Here is a 27931-nt window from a genome sequence, read left to right on the forward strand (position 1 = left end):
GTCAGAGGCGAGTTTCAGGCGGAATTCTCCCTGAATGCCACTGGTAAGACACTCTCATTAGGATGGAGTTGGTCCCTAAAGCAGATTGACATCAGTGGACACTTTGTAATTCCAGGACAGTGCTGTATCCCAAGATCCTTATCCTGAGGTTAATGTGTGTACAGAATTTTGTGTCTGTGTGTTTGCAGATGTGTGTGTTCTTGGGAAGGTGGTTCATAGCTTTTATTATATAATCAAAGGGAGCTTTGTGCTCTCCGACATAAGCAACTCAGCTGCCTTCACTACATGTGCTTGCCGCCAGCCCATGACCAACTTCATTCTGAAACTTAATGTCCCGCCCAATCGTTTCTAGTCCTGGAGGATTTTCCATAAGCTACTCTTCTAACTCACCCTCAATGAATTGATTAATTGATTGATAAGAACTTCTTTGGTGTCTAGGCCAGTACTAGACACCACAATAAATATAGCAATTACTTAAGGCACAGTTCCACCCCCAAAGACCCCCTTAAGATCTGGGCTTGGAGACAAGAGACAGCTTGAGGGCTGAGAGTAAATGACAGCATAAAAGTCAGTCAGACATAGAGACGTTACGTGTCAGAAGAGGAGAGATGAGTGAGATGTGGGTTACCAGGTTGCCACATGTGTTGGCTGTGGTCAGGTGGGAAAAACTGGGACGTTGGACCCAGACCATCTGGGTTTTAGTTCTCACTACCACCTTCTGCACACTGTTGGGTGAATGATTAACGTCTCTCATTTGCAAAAATAGGGATCACAACATTTATGCTGCAGGTGTGGTTACCAACACAATGGAGGTTTATTTAAGTTCATGTGGGTACAAGTGCCTAGGTCAGGCAAATAGTCCACAATGCTCCAAGCTCATCATGAGCACCATAGGTATTTATTTTAAAAGTATGTATTGTTGGATTTTCATATCTATGAATGTCTTATTAATTGAATCACACTTTGCAATATTTTTCCCTCCCAAGTATATCGTGGAGCTCTGGTTAATTCTTTTGCACTTATTATACATTGCCACACTGTATTTATACCTTCTTCTGTTGGTAGATTTTTCCCCCCAAATATTTACTATTATAAATATTTCTGTTATAATCATACTTGCAGATGTTCAAGAGTTTCTCTTGAAGTGGATTTGCTGGCTGGTAGAGTATTTGCATTTTATGCTTTGTCGGAAAACCACATTATTTTCCAAGTACTTGGACTAATTTACACTGTCATCTCTGGTGTATGAAAATTCCATTGCCTTGCTGATATTTGATATTGTCAGACTCAGGAAATTCTGTGTGTGATTTTGATGGCACTAAATAGAAGATGTTTTGATTTCCATTCCTCTAATAACTATTGTGAATAAGTATCTTTATTATAATTGTCTTGGCTGTACCAGTGTTTTTATGTTAAATGCCTCATCATATCTTTGTCCTGATTTCTTATTGATTCATAAAAGTTCTTTATATATTCTGAATACTAACCCTTTCTGTTTGTGTAGCAAACATCTTCTCACAGTTCTGGCTTGCTTTTTGAATTTCCTTATGGTCTCTTGATGAACACCTGTAATTCTTGAAATGAATTACTATTTAAGGCAAGGCTATGAAGACCCAACTTCTTGGTTACTTAATAGACTTTGATAATAAATGAGAACTTCAAGGATGGTAGGGTGGGCTGAATACATATGACTGTCCTGAAAAGCTTAGAGAAAGAAAATGATAAGCTCAGTCCTTTAAATTCTCATTCAAGGTAATGTCAGGAAACCAGATGTTTCTATAATTGTACTAAAATATTATCTCATCTACCATAGTTATATAACCAAGGTACCTAAAAATTCATTGCAAAATTTGATCTTGTAGTTTGAGAATTACTGCACAAATTGAATTTATGACTGTCCTAATTTTCTTATGTAAAAGTGAGGGCACTGATTAAGGAAGAATGGGACATGAGCTTTGGCAGGTGGATATTTTGGTCAATTTGGATGAACTTAAGTACCAAGATGCTCCCTGCTTAAAAAATTCCACTTACCAGCAGAAGCAGCCCATCTTCCTCTACCGAAAACATCAGCCAATCCTTGCTTAAAGGTCAGCTAAAAACCCCCACTGAAGCAGTAACCTTGCATAGTATATTGATGTCTTTTAAGACCCACCTTCACCACTCCCCATTGCCTACAGGGCTCAGGGAAATGGTTGTTATTTTATATAGTGAAAGAATGGCAAGGTCGAGCTAATTCAAACAATAAAATGAAAAATAAAAATAAAAAAAAAACAGAGGAGTTTGTGTGGCAATAGATTTCAGGAGTGCCAGATCAGAGAGAAAGAAACACTGTTATTGATATGAGTGCACTTAATGAAGATTCTAGATTTGGTGTGTTAGCTAGAACAGCTGAGAAGTGCCCTAACAGTGTGCTTGGAATGTTGATTGCAACTTGAAATCAGTGGAACTACAGTAAATGATGAAGCGACATTTCTTCAGTATAATATAGAGGAAGAAATCCAACCTCTGAAAAGACATGGGCAAACTGGAGTGGATGTGTCGCATGTGAGACCCACTCATCCTCACTGTAATATCTCCCTGGAGGACTCAGAGGACACTTTCTTCACCAAAAAGCAAACAAATAAATAAAAACCAAATAGCAGCAATGAAACAAAACAAAACAAACACACTGGGAAATAGATTGGTGAAGGGGAAGCCAGCCTCCTTGAAAAGCTCTATAGGGTCTGTTCTCTGTAGGAAGGATGGGTCATGGTAGATGGTTCTGTAATTTTGATGGAGATGATGGTACCCAGCAATGGCAGAAGCCGAGGGGCAGCCCTTAACCAACAAAACCACAGTGGGTACCTTTGCTGAAAAAAATGCAATAGGGCCTAATGAGCAGCTAATATCAATGAATATTTGTTAAGCATTTATAATGCACTAAGCATTATGAAAAATGCTTTCTGTGCATCCACCTCATTGCATTGTCACAGTGACAATCAGAGGGAAGCGCTACAGTATTTTCCCATTTTACAGATGAAGCTCTTGGGGCTCAGAGACTTTAAATAAACTTCTTTGATGGGAGAGGTCAAATTATTTAACATCTCTAAGGTTGACTTATGGTAATCATAATGGGTAGACTTCAAAAGAGTCTTTGGTAGAACGTAATTCATTTGTGGAATGCTTAGTAATGAAATTAGTTTGTTACTAACTCAGTCTCTAGGGCTGAAAGCGATGTTTTACTTGATATAAAGAACTGAAAAAGTTCTAAGACCGATGACCCAAATCTTGGCACCAAAAGTTGTGGCCCTTCGCCTAATTCTAAGAACTGAGGCAGTTCATCAACCCAGAGACTGTTGATTAAAGGAAAGACTAGGTAGCTCTAAGGAAGGACTCTACAACCCTGAGGCAAGTTTATGCTGCATATTTGATTTCCTAAACTTCACCCACAGAGACCTATAGCCATTTATTAGGATTCGTGTGCATGGAAGAAAGGGAACTAACCAGTCTTTGGTGGGGCAGATTACTAAATATTCGCTGAGAGCTGACAGTAATCCCCAAAGATCACAGACAGTACTATGGTCCACCAATTAGAGCAAGGCCTGATGGAGATCAGAGGCCACCCAACACATCATGGGTGTAGCCCATCTTACATTGAGGGTGAGATCACTCAATGTCTTGGCTTTGTGTGGAAGTCTGTAACTCAACTCCCCCAGCCCCTTGCACGGATCCAGATTTTGTCTCTTGCCTCTGTACAACTATGGAAATAGAGATTCCAATCACTGGGGATTAGCAGAAGCCCAAGACTTTATCATAGCTTCATGACTGCTGTAGGTGAGATCTTTAGCTCGTCTTTAAGCAAGGATAAGCTGGTGTTTTGCGTAGAGGAGAATGGGCTGTCTCTGCTGGCAAGCGGAATTTTTTAGGGAGGGAGCGTCATTGTACTTGAATTCATCCAAATTGATCAAACTGTCCTCCTTCCAATTCTCAGATTTGTGTTTTCACTTCTTGGGATTTCTCTTGTTCTCCTGTCAATTCAGTGCATGCATTAAAAAATATAGTTACTTTTCTGAATTTTATCAGCACTTCTAGATGCTTTACAAAGAGGGGGAATTATATTGCCTACTCTGGGAAAATTTTTTTTATCATAGTACCATCAGCACTTAGCACTTTTCATTTGTGCCATAAGTAGATACATACATGTGTTTTCCATTCTACAAGATGCTAAGTTCCTAGTGCAGGTCAGGGACTATCTCCTTTATTTATTTAATTTTTTTTTATGAGCTCAGTTCAACAAACACATAAGGAGTGCTTACTCACCATGCTGGGTGCTGAGGAAGCAAGCCTGGGGTTCTTGTATTTAATGTTTTCTGTAAGAACAACACTCTGGCTAGCACCCTCCATTTAGTGGGATCTCTCTGAGCTAAGTGCTGAAACATCCCATGCGCATTCTGTGTTTTTGCCTGTGCTGCTTTTTCCCATCTGAAATACCTCCTTCTCCACCCTTTTCCTAGCCTACTGCTACCTGCTTCTGAAGGATACTAAGCCCCACCGTTTTCATGAATCTTACACTATATTGAATATTAGAGAGGCTCTGTCTCCTCTCTTTCTTTGAATATAACATGCCATTTGCGCTGATCGATGTAAAATGCGAGTACTTATTTCTTCATGTAATTTAACATTGTCAACCTCCCCCCTCCGACACCCTGCTAGATTTCAAGCTCCCTGAAGATGAAGGCTGAATCCTACACCTCGCTTGTATCCTCCGTGGCTCATTGAACAAGTGCTAGCTACATGGAGACTGCTCAATAAATATTGAATAATTCACGAGGGACTCAATAAATAACGATTGCTTAATTGATTAGCTCTGTCAGTAAATCTTGCTTTGAACAGAGGTACAGCCATTGAAGATACTCAAAAGGCAATCTGGGTCACTGTGCCTCTGGATAGGGGAAAGCTCCGTGAATATAAGGTCTGGTGGGAGAAGGCAAGTTATTTAACCTCTCTAAGCCCTGGGAGCTTCATCTGTAAAATGGGAAAATACTGTAGTGCTTCCCTGTCATTGTCACTGTGACAGTGTAATGAGGATGATGCACAGAAGGCATTTATCACACTGCCTGGTCCATTATAAATGCTTAATAAATATTAATTGATGTTAGCTACTCATTGATCTTGAGAACTGGATTGAAAGAAACACCATGAGAAAACTTTCATTCTGTAGCAATAATACCCAAGAGCTTCATGTTGTAGAAACACTGTACCACGTTACTCCCCTAATATTCTTGTGAGGTCACCAAGAGCGTAAGTAGTCTGTACAAGTGAGTGGGTTGTAGGTTCATTTGGAGACTGTTGTTAACTCCTCATACATGGTCCCTTCTGTGATCCTGAGTGATGGGAAGGGCCAGGGAAGGAGTGGTAGATGCATTTACAGATCTCGTTGCTCCACAAGCATGCTCTAAGAACTTACTAGGTACCAGGCACTGTGCTGGACACCAGGATTTCAGCTGTAAATTAGGCAGATAAGTTTCTTGCTTAAAAGTGCAGTCAAAGTGTCCTTACAAACCATGGAAAGGGGCCATCAGCAGCTATGGATGCTCATGACCAGAGCCCCTTAGTCTGTTGGAGGTGGGGCTGTGAGGAAAGACTTCCAAGAGGAAGTGACACTTGGGATAAGACCAAATAGATGAGATGCGAGTGACATGGTACCCCCCTCCTCACAGCAGCTGCCATATGGGTGGAAGATGGAGAAGACAGTGTGTCCATGGCTACTTCAGACCCAGCCCGACAGAGACCAAGTGCCTCCTGTGCAATGGAATCAATCAGGAGGTCAGTAGCTCAAAGAAATGCCTCCACTCAGGATCTCTGCATCCCCTCTCTCTCCTTCCTGTGCCACTCAGCTGCCTCCTGGGAGAGAGAATACAGAAACCTGATTTCTCCTCACTTGATGCTTGAAAGGGGAGGGAAGAAGAGAAGGTGACTGCCTGGATCTCTTATTTGGGATGGAATGTTGTCATGTAAACAACTTTTCACCCCAGGATTTTTTTGGGGCTGTCAAGAAGTGACAGCCAGAGCTGGGGACACTGGCTGGAGAGGCCATGAAAGGCCATGAGAGGTGATTTCCCACCTGGCTTCTTCCTCCAGAACCTAGCACTTGGAGCAGTCCCTTCCACCCCACCCCCAACCCACATACATCCTCTCCCCACATAAATATCTCCTTCAGTGGTACCTACCGACTTTTAGCTTTCTAAACCAGACTGAAAGAAAAACGTTGATGAGTTGCCAGTCTACAGCATTTCACCCACATTTATCTCATTTAATACTCTGGACCTTGAAATTCATTCATTCATTCCTATAACAAATATGTGTCAAGAACCAACTCTATACCAGCTGTAAGCTTTATTATGCTGTTGTTATCTTATCAATGAGGGTGTGGATAGAAAGGTTAGGTGACCTACTTTGAGTCACACACTGAGTAAATAATAAAGTCAATGAACAAATTGTAGAGATCAAGTCAGCTGAGCTGACTTCAAATACTTTTTCCACTACAGTGGAAAACACTTTTCTAATTGATTAGTCTCTGGATTATTCCATATGGAGTTTTATGGAAAAAAAAAAAAGAATAAATTCAAGCAAATAGTGGCTAAGTGCTTTCATCAAAGAGTTCATTGGCAAATTACATTCATTGCCTATCTACCCTACCAGGAACCAAACAAAACAAAAACGTGAAGTCAAGTCCTTTGTCTTTCCTCAATGCCTGCTCCAGTCACTCTTTCCAAGAAAGGCTCTGATACTTACACAGAGGTATAAGCAACAAAAATACCTTGATCAAGACCAACCTGGCCAACATGGTGAAACTCCGTCTTTACTAAAAATGCAAAAATTAGCTGGGTGTGGTGGCAGGTGCCTGTAATCCCAGCTACTCAGGACGCTGAGGCAGGAGAATCTCTTGAACCTGAAAGGCAGAGGTGCAGTGAGCCGAGATCACACCACTGCATTCCAGCCTGGGCAAGAGAGTGAGGCTCCATCTCAAAAAAGAAAAAAAGCTTGAAATGCTCCTCCATCGTGAAATAGAATTGTGAGTATCATGTCTTGCAGGGGTGGGGCTAGAACACTTGCTGCCAGTCCCACAGTGAAGGTCTGCTTTTGCAAACTCAGCAATAATGGAAAGCACCTGTTCAGTCTTAGGCATGGTAGAAATTTGTGGGGGAGGGAGAAATGCAGAACCCACAAACCATGTTGTGTTGGAAGAGAGAAAATAAAAGTCTGAAACACCGTGGCGTCATAAAGCCAGCCAGAAGAACTGATTTTGGGGATTAAGAGTGACTACATTGTTGGCTGGAGACAGTGGCTCATGCCTGTAATCCCAGCACTTTGGGAGGCTGAGGTGGGCAGATCACGAGGTCAGGAGTTCAAGACCAGCCTGACCACCATGGTGAAACCCTATCTCTATTAAAAATACAAAAATTAGCCGAGTGTGGTGGCACACGCCTGTAGTCTCAGCTGCTCAGGAGACTGAGGCAGGATAATTGCTTGAACCCGGGAGGCGGAGGCTGCATTGAGCCGAGATCATGCCACTGCACTCCAGCCTGGGTGACAGAGCGAGACTTTGTCTCCAAAAAAAGAGTGTCTACATTGTCACATTCACTTTTTTCTTTTCCAGTCCCCTCCATGCATATGCAAAACCATTAAAAAAGCAACAAGCAGAGCTGGTGAAGGAATCAGGGGAAGGCTTCTCTCATACTCTCTCTCCCACATAGGAGCATGGTCCCCGAGTTTTAAGTCTTACTGCTGCCACTTTCTGATTGAGTGTCTTTTAGCAATTTATACTCTGAGTCACAATTTTCTCATCTGCAGAATGAGTGTAATAATAGCAGCCTTGCAGAGTCATCGTGAGGACCCAGTGTAACCATCTGAACATGAGATGGGAGCAGCCAGCACCGTGGAATGAGGCAAGGTTTGGAGGGAAAGAGCTCAGGACATGCCTCTAAACACTTAGCTACGTGACCATCAGAAACTCACCACCCCTCCAGCCTCATCCACTCACTTTTCACATGAGAAAAGTAACAAACTTGTGCTTTGTTGGAATCAAATGCGGTAACAAGTAAATGTAATAATGCTGTTAAACTGTCAAGTGCTATTCAGATGAAAAGATAAACCATTGCCTTTCTCCTAAGCAGGGCATTGTGCCTCCGTGAACACCTACAATCAACGTGTTCCCAGGCCCCAGGTATGCACTGCCAGTGCCAGTGCTGGGGGATTACAAAGGAGCAGAAGTTGTGGGCCTCTGCCAGCTGGAGAATAACATCAAGGTAACCCTGAGCAGGATGTAAGGACAGTTTAGACTGCACTGTCTCAGTGACATGCTGGGGTAAGGAGGAGGCACAGGATGTGGGAAAGGCCTGTAGATGAGGCCATGGAGGAGCTGAGGCTGCGATGGGTCCAGGAGAATGAGCATCCTGGGTGTCCCAGCCTCAATGCCTCCAGAGGCAGACAAAGGCTGGGCAAAAGGAGTTTGCCTGAGAGATGCGCAGATGTTCTCATCAAGCACAAGGGAGAGAGTGAGAATTTGAGTCAGGACAGGCAACGAGGCCCAGAAAATGTCCATTGTTGTGCAAGCCACCCCTGTTTGCAGCTGGGCTTAACCCTGCGGAAGGGCCAGGAAGCTGCGGTGTATATCTGCTCATTCCAGTGCCCCATAGAATTGATAGTGCTTCCTGTCAGGAACTTTCTGACATTCCCTTGGCCAGAGAATGTTCTCAGGCCAAGAGACACAGAGAGCTGAGGACTGTGGGCAGGTAGGCTGAGGGGATATGAATGGGACACTGATAGCATCTGCTAGCTTTGGCAGATGGGAGCTAGGGCCACTCCATGCTAAGGAACAGCATGAACAAAACGAAGAAGAAGATGGGTTGAGTGAGGAGCTTGCCAGGCTTTGCTCCAGAGGGAGAGAGTATTTGAAATTGGGACTATCCACAAAAATCACCAAATATATGAAGGGCAGCAAGGAAACTCTAAGAGGGGAAAATGGGCAGCAGTGTGGAGCTGCTGGACACCACTGATGGTGGGAGGTGTTAGAGAGGGAAATGCCTCTTGTTCTGGGGTGATGATGATCTTGCAGCGCCGGCCTGGGCCTGCAGTCGGACAATGGTGACCAGATGAGTGGCCAGTCATGGTTCCACTCAATGCTGGTGAATGAGCTCTCCCCTGGCAGTTTGCAAAGCTCAGGTCCACAGCTGACTGTGGAACTGGAAGTGCCACAGCACCCACCCCTGCCGCCAAGCTGTGCCCCCCTTCTGCTGCTAGATGGAGAAAGGATGGAGCCTACATTAGAAACCAGAGACCTGGCAAAGTGGGTAGGACAGGAGGTTCCTGGCAAGCAGACAGACAGAACTACAGAAAGCCGCGAGAGAAAGGAAGGTGGTTGGTCTTTTGGTCAGAAGTGCTGGCTGGACATGGAGCACTGCTACAGTAATGGGCGCAGCCACCACTATGAACAGCTACTCTCCCAGACCCTCCCTCACCTGCCACCCATCACAATGGCTTCTCCTTTTGAATGGCTGGAGCGAGAGGGACGCTGCATGTGATGGAACTGATAAATTGGTTCAAATAGCATTAGACTCACTCACCGATACTGTCTCATTGAAACACATTGCTCATTTATTCCCCTTCGTCATCCTTTGAGACCCAGTCATTATTTTCCAGATGAGGCCTGCTCAAGGGCATTTGGCTGCTGGGGCTGAACCCTCTCACTGCAACCAGGTTCATTTGGCTCCAAGTCCTGTGTGCTCTTTATGAAGTCATAGCAAGGCCTGGACTAGGGTGAGAAAGGACAGGTGCCTATGAGGCAGGACTTAAAGGAGGCACAGACCCTCAGGGGCATGTGAGGGCAGGATGAGCACATGAGAGTGAGGGCTTCCTTAAAGCCCGTGGTCCAGGGTCCTTCGGTCCCCTAATCCCAGAGCAGAAAAGAAAGCCTTCAAATCCAGCTGCTGCCTGAAGAGCCTCAGACTCACTCCCCTGTGGCAGCAAAGTGCATTTATTTACCCACAAGGCCCTGTAGTGCTGAATGGGAGATGGGGCTGTCAGGGACTCATGGGAAAGAATGGCACATTTGCTACAAACTCATTCAGCTTAGTTTTACACTGTGGCTGCCCCTGTAGTGTCATTTGTGACACCAGAATTGTGTTCCATACCAACCAAATAGCTTCTCTTCCTATTCATGCCAGTGCCTGGAACTATATAATCATTCATTAATTCATTTATTTGTAGCCATCCTCTTTATATAGGCTTAGAGAGCCACTAATCGAATCCAAGCCTTACGTCAGGCAGCAGAGATACCAAGATGAGGTTGAAGAAAACACACGGGTTTCTCTTCTCATGGACTCCAACGAGGATGGCAACGACATGGTAATTAGAAGTCATTAGCAGATAGATTGCTCTCAGCAAGTGGAAAGCAGTGAGAATTCTCAACCAAGCCTTCTCTGGACTTCAGGGAAGTCCCTCTAAGGAAGCGGCGTCTAAACTGGAACTCCACTGCCTCTTGTATGTCTACCCTGGAGTTCCCACCTTTAAGGGTTTCTGGGAACATTAAAATATATAGTGTGAGTGGATTTGGCCCTCTCTGAGTCCGAGAGAGTAGGTGTGCAGTAGAAGTTAACGCTTGCTAACTTGGAGTCTTATGGCTGCTTATAGGGCTGAGACGTGACCTTGTGACTCCAGCCTAGGGTTATGTAAGGATGTGAGTGACCTTAGAGGATTCCACGGGAACTGTAGCTGTAAACGTGGAACCCATTTATTTGCGGACACTTCTCATTTCCTTTCAGAACAAACCTACATTCCCAGACCTATAATTTTCTTGAGAAAATGGGTTTATTTTAAGTCACTCAATAAAACACCCTACCATGGCTTCCCAGTACAAACCCTAGTTTCAACTAATCTTATTTTCTTCCTGAACTGATGGTTCCAAATCTATCTATCGGTTCATTAGGATCACTGGAGACCTATTAAAATGTCCAAAGTCCAGGCCACACCCCAGACCAATTAAATCAGTCACTGAGGCTAAGATCAATATTTTTTAAGCTCCCCAGTCAGAATTGGAATTTCAACTGCGGGTCAGTTTCTGCTACGAACATGGGTTGATATGGGTGCGATTGTGGGGCTAGCATTGCCATCTCTCCCCATTAAACTTCTCCTACTAGAGCTACAATACTTTTAGGCCCTTGGATAGCTATGCTTTTTGAACTCTTGTACTTCCACTGTTCTACCTCTTTTATTCAAGGAAGCCTTTCATGCATGCATTTATTCATTTACTTACAAGAATATACTGAATATGGATTCTAAGAACTAGGAATGAGTTGTTGACCTTGGGCTAGGGTGAGAACATTTGAATGGTTCTTCATGGTGACTCACTTCCCCTGCCCCAATAAAAGCCTCGCTCCTTCCTTCCAGTCCACTGATGCATGGGCCCAGGCAGCACCAACCATTTCCTTGCTTGTATTCAGTTCCCCGCCTACCAAGTAATGCCTGCCTTCCCCTCCTGTTGGAGGGTGTGTTAGTCTGTTTTCACGCTGCTGAGAAGACGTACCCCAGACTGGGTAATTTATAAAGAAAAAGAGGTTTAATGGACTCACAGTTCCACATGGTTAGGGAGGCCTCACAATCATGGCGGAAGGGGAGGAGGAGCAAAGTCATGCCTTACATGGCAGCAGGCAAGAGAGAAAGCCAAGTGAAAGGGGAAATCCCTTACAAAACCATCAGATCTCGTCAGACTTATTCACTACTACGAGGGCAGTATGGGGGACACTGCCCTCAAGATTCAATTATCTCCCATAAGGTCCCTCCCACAGCATATGGGAATTATGGGAGCTACAGTTCAAGATGAGATTTGGGTGGGACACAGCCAAACCGTATCAGAGGGTCCAAATACAACTCTTCTAGAGTTAACTACCAATTCCCAAAACCTCTTGTTTGTTTCGCAGAGGTTTTTTTTGAGGTCATAGTAAAAAATAATTTTAGAAACATGCCTTGATAAGTCTGAGTTCCTGAAACTGAGGAGGTGAATCCTTCGGCCCTCCCTAGTAGCCCTGAATGAGTCCTGTCTTCTGAACTAGACTCCAAGCCTCCCTAACGGCAGCAGTGATTTCCAGTCCTCAAATGACACAGTCAAAACTCTTACTAGATGCTTGTTGAGTGACATTTAGCAGATCATGTGTTGATTGGAGAAAAGGAGGGAGGAAGAAAAGAAAAGAGAACAGGAGGGAGAGGAAAAGGGAGGAGATGGGGAGTAAGCTAGAGAGGAGAGAGACAAAGAGACACAGAATGGAACCGATTTTGAGATCCTACCTGTCCTGCCCATCGCCTTGTGGAGGACAGAGGAATGGGGCATCTGAGCTCACTCACACTGCCAATTTGAACTGTTCTGCCCTAGCCTCCCTCCCTGCCTACTTGAGAGCATTGAGAAGCTGCCCCATGAAGGCTTTATACAAAGCAACACCATAGTAACTGTTTTCTCCACTAAAAGATGCCTATGCAATGAAGCTCTGCACTCTTGTCTGCCCCTCTCAGCAACTGGGAGAGTCTTCCACTCTCTCCAGCAAAGGACTCGCCGGCCACTGAGTGACACTATCTCATATTGTCATGACTGTCATTACCAGCGTTAGTATTTTCTTTATTCTTTCGCATTTCCCTGGCTCTGCTGGTCTAAAATGGGCTTTCTGTGACTTTAATTGGCTATCATCAGCACTGAGCTCAGTGAGGCAGTCACAGAGTTCATTTGACCAAGGCACAAGCAGAGGCGGAAGTCTGAACTAGTTGCTCAGGTTCTCCAGCTCCAGAGTCCTGCAGATGAGGGCTCACACTCGCTAAGTTCACTATCCTTTCCTCAGCCCCATCTTGTCCTTCCCCAAGGGGGAAATCGCCTCTACAGTTATCACACTAGGAGAAATTATACTTCCCTGAATTGTAAGCTTGGGCATCTGTGTGTCAAAGCAGAGAAGAAGTCAGGGAGGTAGCTTGTGTCTTTGAGGGGTGTGAGGGGCTGGGCTTGGTGAGCAGATGGACAGAGCTGAGCTGCTGGGTTCCACGTCAACAATGGCAAGACCATGGGGAATTTCTGTAGAATTAGATATATTGCTGGATGTGAATAATTAAGGATTCTGATGTAGTCAGGTAGATTAATGTCCCTCTGAAAGCTCTGGATCAATGTTGGAAGGGAAAAAAATAAAAGACATGCATAATTTTAAAAAAACCATCAGAAACTTTGCTTGACATGATGACATTACTGATTTTTTTATGATCTTCTCAAATATACTCTATAACCGTTATTAATTTAGTATCGTTAATAGCTCATCCTTCGAATGTCAGGCAAGAGCCAAAGCTGAAAAATAGAACCGCTTAGGGCTGGAAAAAATCCAGGAAAGAGGGATGGAAAGCTCTAGGAACACGAGGACCTGGGCTGCCTCCAGCTTCCCGAGAAACTCCCAGCTGAGCTCTCTGTTGCTGTGACTTCTCCCTTTTGGGCTACTTTGTTTGTGGTTCACAAAGACAACTCTGGCCCATTCACTAGGCATCTGCCGCCTTGGCTTGCCTGGCTTTATGCACAGAGTAATGCCAGGGATCCAGTGTGGGAGAATGTTGAGGTGCTCCAATAAGTCTCTCCTCCAAAATAAAGACCTTCTGATGGTGCCCGATACCCAAATGCTCATGATCGGGTGCGGCATCCTGTTAAGCATCACCTTCTCACAGCCAGGTCTCTCTGAAAATGCAGGCGCTTCTGCAGAGGACAGTATACTAATACGATATACTATTTGTAAGGAATGTTTACAGGATGCTTACTATGTGCCAGGCACTATTCTAAGTACTTTACATGCATTATCGCATTTAATCCTCATAGCAACCAAGAATATTATTACTTCCAATGTTATGTCTAGAAAAATAGATTCAAAGACACTAAGAAAATTAGCTGGGATCACACAGCTAATAAGTATCAGAGCTAGAACTCAAACTGGGTCTGACACCAGCAGCTGCATCTTTAGCCACTATGTACATCTGTCATCCTGGTCAATTCCTGATGTATTATTAATCAAGGGACACTAGATTTATCCACAAAGAAGAAAGCACCTTGCTCTTCCAGAAAGAAGGGGAGCTAAAAGTGGTGAAGTTGTGGGTGGGTAAAGAAGGGGTCACTGGACAGAGGTGCAAGAAACATCTTCCCCAGCAACAGCGTCATCTCCTCTAAACGACTCTGGAGGGGAGGGGCTCATGTGTCACCCCGCTGGGCCCCATGGTAGGACTGAGCCTACCCCACACTCTGCATGCCCCCTAAAGCGGCTCAGAAGACCCAGCCTCCTGGATGATTCTTAGAAAGGTTGGAAGCATATGTTCTCCAAAGACTAGAGGAGACTGAAAAGTCCCCCAAAAGTCCAAACATTTCAACCTAGAGTGGACTTGACCCTAGAGAGCCAAAGTGAGGCATGCCAGGAACAGATTTCTTAAGGGACAGTAGCTTGGGAAACAGAGCTAGCTTGAAATCAGAAGCCTTAGATTGAGGAGTTGATGTTGGACAAGCTTGCTCGCTCTCGTTCTCTCGCTCTCTCCCCTCAGTTTTTTGCAGCATAAAGTGAGAGCATGGCCCTGAAGGCTTCTACCAAGCCTGTGTTCCTGTAACATGGATTTTTCCTTAAAAGGACAAAGCATGACCATATCCCCTGGGAGCCTGGATGCCCAAGAACCAGGGTGCAGAGATGTCTGAGAGAGAGCAGAGTAGGAAGGTAGTGTCCTCACCATCGGGCGCTCAGCATGACTTGCCTTGCACAGTGGGATACCCAGCAGATTCTCCAAGGACCTCAGAGTGCTGTGTTCTTATTTTTTTAAGGACTGTCTTTTCTTAGACAGTCCTTAAGAGAAGGGAAGGGATGGCTAATCCTACACTGAGCCAAAATACAGATTTAATGTATCTGCTCAGTTCAATTGCTCAGGAAAAGCAAATCCAGAGTTGTTTGACTGCTCTAATGAGTCTTCAATATAAATGAGCAAGCGGGGTTGCCCATGTAGACACAGGCTGAGCCAGCAGAGCAGAGTTTGCTCAGCTGCCTGCAAAGGTGGCTGGATGTCTCCACAAATCACAGTGCACCTGTGAACGTACACAAACACAGGCACAGTTTCTTACTATTAAATTAGCCAAGTTGGATCTCAGCAGTGGGAAACCTGCATTTTAATATTAAATCAGTAATTAGTAGCCTAGACACTTGGTTCACTTTCCTTTTATTGGCTTTACATAGATACAGAATGGACAGAGGTGGCCTTTCTTCCAACCAGCAAGCTGTCTCTCCCTCACCACCCCTCCTGCCCACCTCCTGAGAATGAATATGTTCCTATCTCATTTGCATCCTATTATTAGTGCATTGAAGCTGTAGTCACATACAACCTCTTTATATTCACCTGAAAATTAAATTACAAAAGTTTTTCTACATTGCAATTTATGTTCTTGTTGGAGCCGATTGTTTTTTGTATTCAGCCAAATATCACAGTCTCCAGGACTTAATGAATTCATAAGCATTGATTCCTAGGGGGAATAGTATGCATAGTATATTGGAAAATAGAGAAGCTCAGCCTAATGTCAAAATGTTTTACTTTCTCCCGCCCAAGCCTTACATACACTTGGGAAATTCTTGTGGATGCCAGGCAGCTTATGTCTGCAGGCACCTGTCAATACTGCCTGCTGTACTGAGGGGTGCCTGCAAAAAGCTATGCCTTCTGAATATATCAAGCAATGGATGCTATAGAATCTAGGTATTTTTATGCAATCTGTTCTTTTAGGACAAATCAGCAATCAGCTTCAACCTCTACCTTGGCCACTCCCCAGTTCCTAAAAGCCAAAGCCACTGCCTCCATCCACGATAGAAGTCACACACTTGTAGATGACTGACATATTTTGTATGTATTTTATGACTTTTTTTCTTAAAAGCCAACATTTAAATATTTGGAGATTTCACCTAAAAATCCAAATTTTGACTTTCTTAAAAACATCTGAAGGTCTGACAGAATTGAGCCGATGTTCAACATGATGGCAGTCTACAGGTGTGGAGTAACAGCAGTCAGCTTCCTTTAAACAGTGTATGTCAGGGGACATACTCTACAATTTGATCCTCACCACTTGTGGAAAGAGGCCCAACAGGATTTGCCATTTTTTCAAAGAACATGTATACTTTTGTCTCCACAATCTCCATTAAAAGTGGGAAAACAAAAATAGACCTAGAAAGCAAAGATCTCAATCCAGGGACAAGAATATTTTTTTTTGAAGGAAGTGAAGCAATGTTGCTGCTTAATTTCCAAATAGAGTATTCAGGAATTTTTCCTGAACCTAGCTTGCTTTACTGTAAGGACATCCTAGCTATTGTTTTATTACTTGCCTTGCCCCTAGAGACATTTGAATTTTAGACCCCTTGACCTTGGTGGTTTTTAGGGAAACCCTTTATCAGGCAGGCCCTTTCAACCTGGTGTGGCTCCCCATCTGGGGGTCTCAGTGTCAGCCACCCTTCCAGACCTGGGAGCCTGTGCCCCACTCCTTTGATGCTCTCTGGCTGCTTTGGCACTTCCACTTCCCTAAGTCCGGATGCACCAGTGCTTGACGTCAGGCTGAGATCTGGGCCTTCGCTGTCTATAACGACTTGTCTGCCTCACCCCTGAGTCCCTTGGTGTGAAATAATAAGAAATATATATATGTTGCTGTCCAGTTCTTGACATAGAGCTCCTAAAACTCTTATGTAGGGAAACTTCGAGATCTTTTATTCTAATATTTGGCCTTTGGCCCCACATCCTGACACAGAGCTCCTAAGACCTTTGTAATTTCCCCAGAGACAGGAGCTTCTAACACAGAGCCCCTGCCTCCCTTGGAATTTCCTGGGTGATAGAAACATCTTTTGTTTCAATGAGGTGACTCCTGGTGGGCTCCTGGATAGCTTCAGGAACCAGCCATGTGATTAGAGTGTTGGACCTTTCGGTCCCACTCCTCCAACCTCTGAGGAGGGAAGAAGGGCTGAAGGTTGAATTGCTCACCAATGGCCAATGATTTAAGCAATCATGCTTACATAATAAAGCCTCCATCAAACCTAAAAGAACAAAGTTCAGAAGGTTTCTGGATTGCTGAATGCATGGAAGTTCCTAGAGGGTGGCACACTTTGGATAGTCCAAGGTGTGCAAGGAACTATCCATGTATCCATGGAAGCTCCACGCCCCTTCTGCCCTACCTTGCCCTGTGCATCTCTTTCATCTGACTGTCCATCTGTATCCTTTGTGGTATCCTTTATAATAAATGAGTACACAGAAGTAAGGTGTTTCTTTACATTGTGTGAGCCATCCTAGTAAATTAATTGAACCTAAACACTACATCAGCATTCTTTCATTTGTAGACAAGGATCTGCTGGAACCTGGCCGCTCAGTCCTGCTCAACCACAAGGTGCATGCCGTGATAGGGGTGCTGATGGATGACACGGATCCCCTGGTCACAGTGATGAAGCTGGAAAAGGCCCCCCAGGAGACCTATGCGGATATTGGGGGGTTGGACACCAAATTCAGGAAATTAAGGAATCTGTTGAGCTTCTTCTCACCCATCCTGAATATTATGAAGAGATGGGTATAAAGCCTCCTAAGGGGGTCATTCTCTATGGTCCACCTGGCACAGATAAAACCTTGTTAGCCAAAGCAGTAGCAAACCAAACCTCAGCCACTTTCTTGAGAGTGGTTGGCTCTGAACTTACTCAGAAGTACCTAGGTGATGGGCCCAAACTCGTACAGGAATTGTTTCGAGTTGCTGAAGAACATGCACCGTCCATTGTGTTTACTGATGAAATTGATGCCATTGGGACAAAAAGATATGATCCAATTCTGGTGGTGAGAGAGAAATTCAGCGAACAATGTTGGAACTGCTGAACCAGTTGGATGGATTTGATTCTAGGGGAGATGTGAAAGTTATCATGGCCAAAAACTGAATAGAAACTTTGGATCCAGAACTAATCAGACCAGGCCGCATTGACAGGAAGATTGAGTTCCTCCTGCCTGATGAAAAGACGAAGAAGCGCATCTTTCAGATTCACACAAGCAGGATGATGCTGGCTGATGATGTAACCCTGGACGACTTGATCATGGCTAAAGATGACCTCTCTGGTGCTGACATCAAGGCAATCTGTACAGAAGCTGGTCTGATGGCCTTAAGAGAATGTAGAATGAAAGTAACAAATGAAGACTTCAAAAAATCTAAAGAAAATGTTCTTTATAAGAAACAGGAAGGCACCCCTGAGGGGCTGTATCTCTAATGAACCATGGCTGCCATCAGGAAAATGGTTGGGAGATTTCTCAATCCCTGAAAGGGATGAGGTTGGGGGAGTTGCCCAGAGGAATCCCTGTTCTCATTGATTTTTATTAGCAAAACATCCTGTGTCTTTTGGAGTACGATGTGTAAGTACCCATTGGGTGGCCTGTCTGTTGGTCACTGTGCAGCAGTCTGCTTCCCAATAAAGCACGCTCTTTCACAAAAAAAAAAAAAAAAAAGAGAACTCTGATTTATAGCTGGTCAACCTGAGACTCACAACAGGCATGTGAAGTGGAGGCAGTCTTGTGGAACTGAGCCCTTAACTTATGGGAATGGATGCTGACTGCTGGTAGGTAGTGTTAGAATTGGGCTAACTTTTAGGACACCCAGTTGAGGTCCATTAGAGAACTGCTTGGTAAACCCTGACACATCCGGTGTCAGACGTGAAGTATCGTTTTGAGTGTTGAGTGCAAAAGTAGGAAAAACAGTTTAGTTATTCCTATCTCTTTCATTTGGCGACACCCTTGGATTGGTACTCATCACTTCCTCTTGGATTCAAAACCCTGCATTCTTGCCTTCTGGGTCATTACAGAGCTAATATTGCACATTTAACCTCTTAGCCTGTCCTAGTTCACTGTGCCTCCATTCCTCTACCTGTTGGGCATTGCCAAAAAATTATGTAAGGCAGAAATTCAGTGAGGGAAAGAAGGGCAATCTCCTGGAGACTGAAGGAAGCATCAAGGTCAAACCAGAGAGGCAAAGTTACTGGTATGGAGACTCTCACAGGTAACCTGCAGAGCTCAAACTTCCTGCCTCTCTTTATGGTGCTCTCTCTATTATCTGGCATCCATCTGTGCTCATGCAGACAATATTTGTGCAAAGCATTTTTAACAAGACCATCTGCTGCTCTTGAACCTCACATCACAGAGCCCACCTTGTAGGAAAGGCTCTTTAGCTAGCAATGATGGTGTCCAGGACAATTCTATGTTTTACCATACGTGGAGCCATTGAGAGGGACTTGCAGGACTGACCCATCTCATCTTTTTTTGCATCTTTCAAGAAATTGATGGGTAATCTAAAAGGTGTATGTTTACAGACCTGCAGTTATAGTATCAGAGTTTCCTCTATGTAGTGGAGATTATGGGTCTGAGACCTGAAAAGAAGTGATCCACTAGAAGGATAGGTTGTCTCAGCTCCTGGTGCTGACTCAGAGAGGAGCCACTGGGCTGACTTAACCTCTTTGCTGTGCACTCTCATTCTGTCTCCACCCAAACATCATGACAGACATCAGCAGTACTTCCCATGATTCCTGAAGAGGAGGCTGTGTGCAACAAAGTCATCCTAGGATATTTTGAGAAATAAATCTGTCAAAGCATAATTGCTCACTCATCTTAGCCCCGTGCATCAGGGAAAAGAATACGTTCTGGAAGTGGGAATCTCTTTTTCTTCCTGTCTAGCACCATCTTGTCAGGAGCAGCAATTCCAGAGACAAATCCTGGGGAGATTTCAGCACTGCTGGGTGTGCCTTCTGCACAGTAGGAGCGGGCTTCCAGCTGGAGCCCAGATGAAGGTTAACTATAGGACAATTTATGAATAAGTGGGAGTGGTATTAGCAATTACATTCTGGCTGAGAGTGACTAATTAATTCCACCTGGGAAAGCAGATCCAGCCCCATAGGAAGGTGAAGGTCATCCCTGCTCCAGGGTTAGATCTACAGGAAAGGCTGCTCCACAGTGCCACACACGGTTCTTGCTGCAAGGTCTTTCTCAAAGAACATTGATTGCCTACATCTCTTGTGTGGGACGCAGTTCTCTTTCTCTCCCCATTCTCCTAGTTTTGCTTTTCCTGATTTCTAACATCTGACCTTGTCTGTGCTACCTTCTGCATCTCTGTCTCATTGAGTCCCTTGGCATATTTTCTCCCTCCTCCCTGTCATGGACATGTGAACTAGTGCTGGTCTATGAGGTAGAAGTGAGTACCTCCAAGCTGCACTTCCTGAAACTCTGTTGTATTATATATGTACATATCAATATATTTGTATATACAAATAGGTGTACAACAGCTGACTCAGCTGACACATAGCTTTTGCCTTATTCTTACCCCTTCTTCCTGACCAGAATGGACAAGAGATTCCCATGGATGCAGCACTCATATTCTGGCCTCCAAAGAGAGTCACATGAAAAGCATGCCAGGGCAGAATAACAAAAGGAGCCAGGCCCCTACAGGGCATCATGAATTGTTCAATCAGTCCTGGACTTTCACCTGAGATTTATTGTCAGGTGAAAAAATAGCCTCTATTTTGTTAAGCTACTGCTGTTTGCTTTCTGTTATTTGCAGCTAAACTCAGTCCTAAAAGATATATAAATCCTGTTCATTTTTCCAAATGTCTTCAGAAATACTGCCTTGGGTGTCTAACTATTACTGACTGAATTGTGCCCCTTTAGAATTCATATGTTGAAGTCCTAACCCCTCATAAGGGAATGTTAGCATGTTTGGAAATAGGGTCTTTAAAAAGGAAATTACATTGAAATGAGCTCATGAGGGTGGTTCCTAATCAAGTGTGATTGGTGTCCTTATAAAATGAGGAAATTGGGACAGAGACACATCCACAGAGGGAAAATGATACAAACAGACATAGGGAGAAGATAGTCTTCTGTAAGCCAAGGAGAGAGGCCTGGAATAGATCCTGACCTTATGGCCCTCAGAAGAAATCAACCCTGCCAACACCTTGATCTCTGACTTCCAGCCTCCAGAATCACAAGGAAGGTAAACTTCTGTTGTTTAAGCCACACCCTCCATTGTACTTTATTATGGCAGCCCTGGCAAACTAACATAAAGACCTATATTTCCTGATAATGGGATCCTCCATGGTCAGGAAGGGGCTTAGCATTTGGACCACCTGTATTAGAAATGCCTGAGATTCCTGTTAAAAAATAGGGTAGGGTTCAGGAATCTTTATTTTAACAAGTTTCTCTGGTGATTCTTAAGTGCTCTATAGTTTGAGAATCACTAGTTTAGTTCTTTAAGGTCTTACAGAACACGAATGAGATAGAGGAGAAGTTGACACTCTATTGACAGGCTGGGGAGTAAGAAGTATTTGAGAGACAGACTAAGATTGACCTGAGACCAGGAGAGACAGACACTTCAGAGGAACGATATGGGCTAAAACTCCAAGGTGGGAAAGAAATAGGTGTGTTTGGTGGTAATGATAATAATAATAATGATAGTAGTATCAACTAGCATCTTCATGATGTCTTACAACTTACATAGCAATTTTAATTATATTATCTAATTTAAATCTTCACCTGTAAGGTGAGATTTACAGGTAAGGATTACAGGTGGAGATTACCAAGGAAGTTACAGGTCACCTCAACCCTGTGAGGAAGTTAATATTTTATTATCTCCACTCTGCAGGGGAAGACACCAAGTCTACATACTAGAAACAGTATATGCTAGTTGTCAAGTTCGCCTTAGTATTTTGGGGACAACCAGGAAGCCCTGATGTGAGCGTGACTCCACTTCATGCTGCAAATGGCCAGAAGCCATGATTCCCTAAAGCACCTGCAGCTCTGCCTGACTTGACAATGGAGTGGAGAACAGAATAAAATAATCCTATAAAATGATCTCTTGAGAGAGTGATTGGCTAGACAGAAGATAGGAAACATGGGAAGAGGCTAGCTTCCTCTCTTCCACTTGTATAGTTTGGACCTATTTTCAAAGGGTCTATAGTGAAGAGAGCCCATCAAGCAGGTGGTGCTGATGAAAAGAGATAGGAAGGAGGTTCCAGGACTTATCACTCTTTCTACCTCATTAGGGAGGTACCTCTTTTCTTACCACCTTCAAACAAGCCCACTTGGGAACCTGGGGGTAAGGCAGGACTTCAGCTTAGGGACAAGCATTCTTCCTTTGCAGGTATGTGCAACAGTAAAAAGGCAACTGGGGAATGATGACTGGGCACGAGGCACCCTGGTCACTGTGCTGAAATCATGGCATTTGGACAGAATAGACCCCAACACTGCTCAAGGGATAAGTCTACTTGTCTTTCTATTTGTCTATCCATCTATCTATTCTTGCTCCTTACTATAAGTATTTGACACTGTGTATAAAATGCCCACAATATAAAAGAATGAAATAAATACTCAAGGGGGTTATTGGTTAAGGAGACTATGAGAGGAAAATATGGCAATAAAAATAAAGGAAAAACTAACATACAGACCATCGAATGCAGACCATTAGATCTGGTACTGTAGCAATTGAGTGCTTCAAACTGTGAATCTGGGTTTCCCAACAGCCAAAACAAAGACAGGATAAAACACATGGTTACAAGAAGCAAATTGCCTGAAATAGGAAGAAATTTTTTTAAAGAATGCCAGTTGTAAGCAGAAAAGCAGAACTCAGCTCTTCCTGATGATGAGGCCCAAGAGGAATTTCTCCCATGGGCCCTCATGAAGAGGACACCGTGCTCTAGAGGAAAACATTCTTAGCAAAATCCCCATAATGACATTCGTAAGACTATTAATCTGAGCCTCTCAATGGCATAATGCCAAAGCATACTACAAGAGGGGCAAAGCAGCCTGCATGGGAAGCATGATGATTGTGTTTTGAAAAAGGGTAATACTTACAGTTCCTAGAGCAGAGAGTCTTAACTTTGAGAAGCTATACAACCTTAGAGACTCTTTTGAAAAGTTTATAACCTGTACAGATAAACACGATTATGCACGAATTACAAAACTTTATATATAATTTCAGAGGGAGGTTACAGACAACTCACACTCCAGAAGAAGACCATTTATGGGGCATGAGTTAAGAGGCACTGAAAAATGAGGACTGCCTAAAAAGATGATGCCAGGAAGACAATTGAAAATGTTGCTGGAATGATAGATTTGGTCCCATATTTCCTGACACTACTTTATGTATTCCTAACAAAGTTTTCCTTTGAAAATTCACTTACCTAAATGGAATTTCCCTCTGATACAACAACAGCAATGACAAAATATATATCTGGGATTTCCATGGACAAGACATACTTTTCCTTATTCCTCCCACAAAGTAACTAAAAATCCTGCATGTTATATATAAAACAGATGTAAGAAAACTCTGAAAAATGAAGAAAAGAAGGAAACTGGCTAGGGACTTCAAAACCTAAGGAACAACATGGGGGTAAGTTTCGTGAATTTCCTTTTTGCTTTGTACACTCCTATTTGGAATGGAAAAACCAGCAACCCAGAAATACCAATAGGTAGGCGAGGATTAAACAAAAGCCTGCTTTTTCTAGCCAAACAAGTAGGAAAAGAACAACCTAGAAAGACATAAAACTTTTAGACAATAACTGCTTTACTTCAGTCAAACGCTACAGAAAAGACTGTAATCCCACCTCCACTCATGCCAGCAAAAGTAGAGTAGGGAGCCTAGGCTTACAGTCTTGTTAGGTATAGTGAGGAACCCCAGCTTTTCTGCTGGGGTAGTAGCAGAGAAGAGCAAGTAGGGGGCCTGAACATCAAGTCAGCATTACCTACCAGGGGATAGTAAGTCACACTCTGCCTCCCACTTAGTGTCAGTATAGAACACAGAAGGAATAGTAACGAGCTGCTCCAACCCCTCCCAACCAGAAACTTATCAATGGAGGCCTAGCAGGGAGCAGAACTTCCATCTCTGTAACAAGAAGCACACTCATTGGGTGTAGCAACAGAACCCAAGTTGGAAACCTGGACTTTTATTTGTAGTTGGCAGCAGCAAGATGGCACAACCCCTTCCCTACCTGGATGGTATTAAAGAAAGCTAGCTAAAGTAGGACGTTTAAACAAAATTCATAGTCTCATAACCCAAAATATCTAGGTTTCAATGGAAAATTGCTTGTCATACCAAGCATCAGGAAAACCTGTAATTAAATGAAAAAAGGCAACCAATAGATGCCAACAGCAAATGTGGCAGAGATGTTAGAATTATCTGACAATGACGTTAAAGCAGCCATCATAAAAATACTCAAATAAGCAATCATGAGCCCACTGGAAATGAAATATATATAAAATGTCTCAGTAAAGAAATAAGAGCTATCAAAGGGAACCAAATTGAAATTTCAGAAATGCAAAATACAATAACTGAAATAAGCTTAATAAATGGGCTCAAAAGAGTGAAAGAGTCCAAGGAAGGAATTCATGAAGTGAAAAATAAAACAATAGAAATCACCCAATCTTGACCATTCACGGTGACTCATGCCTGTAATCACAACACTTTGGGAGGCCAAGATGGGCAGATCACTTGAGGTGAGGAGTTCAAAACCAGCCTGGCCAACATGGTGAAACCCTGTCTCTACTAAAAATACAAAACTACAAATTAGCCAGGCATGGTGGTGTGCACCTGTAATCCCAGCTACTTGGGAGGCTGAGGCAGGAGAATTGTTTGAACCCAGGAGGTGGAGGTTGCAGCATGCTGAGATTGCACCACTGCACTCCAGCCTAGGTGACAGAGCAAGACTCTGTCTCACAAAAAAAAAAAAAAAAAAAATCACCCAATCTTAACAACAAAGAAAAAAAGTATACTGGAAGAAAAAAATCTAGCAAGCAAACAAAAAACCTACAGATACTCAGGAACTTGTGGGACTGTAGCAATAACCTACATTTATGTAGGGAGGAAGAAAGAACATGGTAAGCAAAAAAAAATATGAGTAAATACAACAGTTTCATTTTCTTCTTAAGTTTTCTAAACTATATTTGATTGTTGAATGAAAAATTATAATACCATCTGAAGTAGTTCTAAATGTAGAGAAAATATTTAAATTATGTTACAAACAAGGGAGGGTACAAGGATATAAAGGGAGATAAAACTTTTTCATTTGGACTGATAAAATGATTCAAGTAGACTGAGAACAGTCTATTTAACTTATTACCTAAGGTAACCTCCAAAGAGCCCATACATTTAAAAGCACCATAGATAAATGAAAAATGAATTCCATAAAACGTTCAATTAACACACAAGAAGACAAGAAAAACAAAACAGAGAAATAAAAACAAGGAACACAAGAAGAAAACATAGAATACAAGCAAAAATGCAGGCTTGAGCCCTAGCATATAAATAATTACATTAAATGTAAATGATCTAAACATACCAGTTAAAAGACAGAGATTGGTAAAATGTATTAAAACATGATCCAACTATAGGTTATCTATAAAATTTACTTCAAATATCACTACATAAATAAGTAGAATGTAAAAGGATGGAAAAAGACATATCATGAAAGCATTAACCAACAGAAAGGAAGGATGACTATATTAATATCCAATGAAATAGGATTCAGAGCAAAGAAAATTACTGGAGACAGAGTCTGATATATATAATAATAAAAGGGTCAATCCTGCAAGAAGACATATCAATCCTACATGTGTATGTACCAACAACAGAGCTGTAAAATATGTGAAGCAACAACTTATACAATTAAAAATAGAACTAGGTAAACCCACATTATAGTCTGAGACTTCAGTGCTCCTCTTTTAACAAGTGATTTAAAAACTAGACAGAAAATCAGCAAGGATATAAAATAAGTCAACGATGTCATCAACCAACAAAATATAATCAACATTTATAACATTCCACCCAACAACCGTAGAATATGCATTCTTTTCAAGTTCTCATGGAATATACACCAATGTAAATCATATCCTGGGTTATAAGGCAAACTTTAACAAACTTTAAATATTTGGATTGTAAAGAGTACCTTCTGCTACAATGGAATCAAACTAGAAATCAGTAGTAAAATTACAACCAGAAAATCTCCAAACACTTGGAAACTAAACAATGCACTTAAAAAATTTTATTTTAAAAGACTGCCAATTAGGAACAGCTCCAGTCTACAGCTCCTAGCATGAGCGATGCAGAAGACGGGTGATCTCTGCATTTCCAACTGATGTACCGGGTTCATCTCACTGGGGAGTGCCGGACAGTGGGTGCAGGACTGTGGGTGCAGCGCACGTGCATGAGCTGAAGCAAGGCGAGGCATCGCCTCGCCCGGGAAGCACAAGGGGTCAGGGAATTCCCTTTCCTAGTCAAAGAAAGGGGTGACAGATGGCACCTGGAAAACCGGGTCACTCCCACCCTAGTACTGCGCTTTTCCAACCGGCTTAACAAACAACACACCAGGAGACTATATCCTGCACCTGGCTCAGAGGGTCCTACACCCATGGAGCCTCACTCATTGCTAGCACAGCAGTCTGAGATCAAACTGCAAGGCAGCAGTGAGGCTGGGGGAGGGGCACTCACCATTGCTCAGGCTTGAGTAGGTAAACAAAGTGGCCTGGAAGCTCGAACTGGGTAGAGCCCACCACAGCTCAAGGAGACCTGCCTGTCTCTGTAGGCTACACCTCTGGGGGCAGGGCACAGACAAACAAAAGACAGCAATAACCTCTGCAGACTTAAATGGCCCTGTCTGACAGCTTTGAAGAGAGTAGTGGTTCTCCCAGCACGCAGCTTGAGATCTGAGAACGGGCAGACTGCCCCCTCAAGTGGGTCCCTGACCTCCCAGTAGCCTAAATGGGAGGCATCCCCCAGTAGGGGCAGACTGACACCTCACACGGCTGGGTACTCCTCTGAGACAAAAATTCCAGAGGAACAATCAGGCAGCAGCATTTGCAGTTCACCAATATCTGCTGTTCTGCATCCACTGCTGCTGATACCCAGGCAAACAGCGTCTGGAGTGGACCTCCAGTAAACTCCAAAACACCTGCAGCTGAGGGTCCTGACTGTTAGAAGGAAAAGTAACAAACAGAAAGGACATCCACACCAAAAACCCATCTGTACATCATCATCAAAGACCAAAGGTAGATAAAAACCACAAAGATGGGGGGAAAAAAAGAGCCGAAAAACCAGAAACTCTAAAAATCATAGTGCCTCTCCTCCTCCAAAGGAATGCAGCTCCTCACCAGCAACAGAACAAAGGTGGAAGGAGAATGACTTTGACGAGTTGAGAGAAGAAGGCTGCAGAACATCAAACTACTCCAAGCTAAAGGAGGAGGTTCGAACCAATGGCAAAGAAGTTAAAAACTTTGAAAAAAAAATTAGATGAATGGATAACTAGAATAACCAATGCAGAGAAGTCCTTAAAGGACCTGATGGAGCTGAAAATCACAGCACGAGAACTATGTGACGAATGCGCAAGCCTCAGTAACCGATGCGGTCAACTGCAAGAAAGGGTATCACACTTTGGGAGGCCGAGGCAGGCGGATCACGAGGTCAGGAGATCGAGACCACGGTGAAACCCCGTCTCTACTGAAAATACAAAAAAATTAGCCGGGCGTGGTGGTGGGCACCTGTAGTCCCAGCTACTCGGAGAGGCTGAGACAGGAGAATGGCGTGAACCCGGGAGGCGGAGCTTGCAGTGAGCCGAGATTGCGCCACTGCACTCCAGCCTGGGCGACAGAGTGAGACTCCGTCTCAAAAAAAAAAAAAAAAAAAAAAAAAGAATGGGTATCAGCGACAGAAGACGAAATGAATGAAATGAAGCGTGAAGAGAAGTTTAGAGAAAAAAGAATAAAAATAAATAAAGCCTCCAAGAAATATGGGACTATGTGAAAAGACCAAATCTACGTCTGATTGGTGCACCTGAAAGTGACGGGGAGAATGGAACCAAGTTGGAAAACACTCTGCAGGATATTA

General features: G+C 43.4%; 2 long non-coding RNA genes and 1 pseudogene across 2 annotated transcripts in view; 2 read left to right on the forward strand and 1 right to left on the reverse strand.

Moving 5' to 3' along the window:
- LOC134731660 (uncharacterized) overlaps positions 1–27931 on the reverse strand; it is a 200146-nt gene that overhangs the window by 11475 nt on the left and 160740 nt on the right. The window lies entirely within an intron of this gene.
- Positions 9858–27931, forward strand: part of LOC134731602 (uncharacterized) — a 28621-nt gene continuing 10547 nt past the window's right edge. Inside the window, exons 1-3 of the long non-coding RNA XR_010114017.1 lie at positions 9858–10521; positions 20404–21052; positions 23371–23446. This is a non-coding gene — a long non-coding RNA (uncharacterized lncRNA). The remainder of the gene's footprint in view (positions 10522–20403; positions 21053–23370; positions 23447–27931) is intronic.
- On the forward strand, positions 14697–18530 carry LOC129491661 (26S proteasome regulatory subunit 4-like; annotated as a pseudogene).

Source organism: Symphalangus syndactylus, chromosome 10 (genome assembly GCF_028878055.3).
Source record: "Symphalangus syndactylus isolate Jambi chromosome 10, NHGRI_mSymSyn1-v2.1_pri, whole genome shotgun sequence".
Lineage (NCBI taxonomy): Eukaryota > Metazoa > Chordata > Mammalia > Primates > Hylobatidae > Symphalangus > Symphalangus syndactylus.